Source organism: Anneissia japonica, unplaced genomic scaffold (assembly GCF_011630105.1).
Source record: "Anneissia japonica isolate Jap-2015-1 unplaced genomic scaffold, ASM1163010v1 scaffold8272_len249160_cov157, whole genome shotgun sequence".
Lineage (NCBI taxonomy): Eukaryota > Metazoa > Echinodermata > Crinoidea > Comatulida > Comatulidae > Anneissia > Anneissia japonica.
In genome coordinates this window covers 139,878-142,728 of record NW_022742976.1, presented here as the reverse complement: position 1 = coordinate 142,728, position 2,851 = coordinate 139,878, and the positions used below count along the sequence as shown (strand labels likewise).

Below are 2,851 nucleotides of genomic sequence, written 5' to 3'. Positions count from 1 at the left end.
GGCCTACACACACTACGTACGTTTCATTTCATCTCGAGACATTCTATGAAGGCTAACTGAATTTAAAAATTGTAAATATTTTTAAAAAAATGTTTAATTTGCTGTTAATATTAATGATTACTATTGATAATAAAGTGAGTGATCCCAAAGTGAGTAGATATTTGAGAAAATGTGTTATAAATAAAAGTGTTATAGAAATAAATATATTTTTTAATCTTTAATCTATTTGTTTTTATTCTACTCGTAACCCAATGGAATCCTAATTGTTGACTTTGGATAAATTGGTCTTCCTGAATCTATTCATTTATAATATACAGTATTTTATATTTTATATTAATGCAATCTCCTTTACTCAATTGTTGACAACACTGAATCTATTACAAAAAAAAAAAAAAAAAAAAAAAAGAAACCCTAACACTATAACGGAATGAATTCTGAACAAACAATTTCTCTAGCTCTTCCATTTAAATTACACCCACCTTTATTTCAATTATTTAAAATTTTCAATTTTAGAATACACATAATTTAAATTAAGGCCTATTAGTATTACATTACAATACTATAACAATATTAACAATAATTATGTGATAATGATTAGAATAATAAACAGTACAATTTTTTATATTACTAAACTATAACATAATATAAATAAATTAATAATATTATTAACAATAAATACTATTTTTCTTTTTTATTATTTACAATTTTTAAGTTCATTAACCTTCATGTGTTGTGCCTTGCATATTTTTCTCTCGATGAAATGTAACGTACGTAGTGTGTGTAGGCAAGAAGAATGAGCACGTTTCGTGTATTTGCATTAAAATTTATGGAACATCCGCCCTCCCGCAAATGGGGTAAAATTTGAATATTTTACTAAGTGGAGAAACTACAGGAAACAAACGAACCAGAGCGGCACTTTTATTATTACTATATAGCGCTACCGCGCGGACGGGGTAAAATTGCTCTTCGTGTACCCACATGCCTTTCGAATGGATGTTCCACTATTTTGGGAAGCTGCTCTATCGTCTGCTATTTATTATCTTTCTTGTAGGTCTATTATGAGGGTCACGGTCCGGGTTGAACGCGTTTCTGCAGACGTCATTGCGTTAGAGATACTAAAGGTCAACGAATTACCTTCTGAAGCACGGCGGCAAAACCTGTAAAATATAGTCAATTTTTACCATTTCGGACAACTATCACTTTAAATGTTATTTTTTAATTTTTGCATCCGTGTGGTCCATGTGGTGTTTAGTAGGACCCGCCTTGAGGTTCTATACTAAACACTGCACGACACACACAACACCACACGGATGAAAAAATAATTAAAATATTACCAAACGAGAGTAGAAAAATTCCGAAAAATCAATAAAAAAACAACTTTAAAGTGATAGTGGTCCGAATTATGGTAAAAATTGACTAGTTTTTTTTAAGGGTTTTGCCACCGTGCTTCAGAGGGTAATGCGTTGACCTTGAGTATCTCTAACGCAATGACGTCTGGTTAGAGCTACACCAGTGTAGCCTTGCATGGTAGGCCTAGTCCAAAAGAATTACAGTACTTCTTTTCTACATGACCTACCTGCTGCAGCTACTGATGCAATGGGAACGTAATTTGCCTTTACGAAGTGTGCTACTTCGTCGAAACATATTATTGTTTTGTCTCCATCCATCTTTACGCATCTAACAGACAGTTAAACTCCCTGGTAATACACATCTACAGACTTATATAACTGTTACCAGGATAGGAAGCTGGCTGGTTTAAGCATAGAGAATAGAACAGAAGGAGTAAACATCGACTTTATCGCTTATCTTTAATCCAATTAATTAAACAGTCAGACAGCGTCTATTCTATTTTCTCTATGGTTTAAGCGGTCTGATCCTGCTGCAGACACCGGCAGCGAGACTAACTCAGCCACGCTTTGCCAAGCAGCCACGCTTTGCAAAACGGTAGGTCGGAAGGTAGCGTCGCGTCATTTTGCGTCAAATCATTCAAATTTGCGTCGAGAGAGTGAGACAGAAGTGCTAATGCTATCATTGGACCATAGAGAAAGAAACGGACTGGCTTGGTTAGTAACGTCAGTGGTCTTTTTAGGCTAGGCTAGCAAGCTACATAATAGTGGGGTAGATAAGCACTTTTTTGTTATTGCACTTTGTCACAAAATGACCAAACTTTGGCAGAAACCTTCTTTTGGACCCAACTAACAGTCCTAGATCTAGCACCTAGAAGTGGTGCCCAAAAATCCGAACAACTTAATGACGTCATTTAAGCCACGCCCACTTTGATAATAGGCCTATAAATCGGTAAAATAAGGGGTTGATATAAACATATTAAGTTTATAGTATCAAATTTATCAAATTAAAGCTCATACAATGGACATTGACCCAAATACGCTAAAAATATATGTGAGGTGTCTATAGGCCCATTATGTCATTGGCCGCTCCTCTTTCTAGGCCTAGGCCAACTTGTATGTGAAATTTTAATACAAATCATATTAAAATGTCAAATGTCATGCCAAATTAAAGCTCATGACATGGACATTGCCATAAAGATGACTAGAATGCATTATTTTTCTTAGGGGGTGTCAATAGGTCATTGAGCCCTTGACGTCAACAATAACACAAACATACAGTATTAAAATACAGAGGCATCTATAGGTCACAAAAGGTCATGTACAGTCAAATGAAGCGGCATCTGGAAATACATATTCACAAACATGGAGTGGTATGTTAAAGAAAGTCTCGAAGTTATACCGTGACAATAATGCTCTTGAAACAGACCTAATGTATATATGCCTAACTTATAATAATATTATATATAATATATTTATTATAATAAATGAAATATAAACTAATA

The 2,851-nt window shown here is 34.2% G+C and overlaps 1 pseudogene; it reads right to left on the bottom strand.

Annotated features, from left to right (window-relative positions):
• The window catches only part of LOC117119295, a 25,164-nt pseudogene extending 23,237 nt beyond the window's left edge, over nt 1-1,927 (bottom strand).
• Nucleotides 1,928-2,851: the final 924 nt, after the last annotated feature.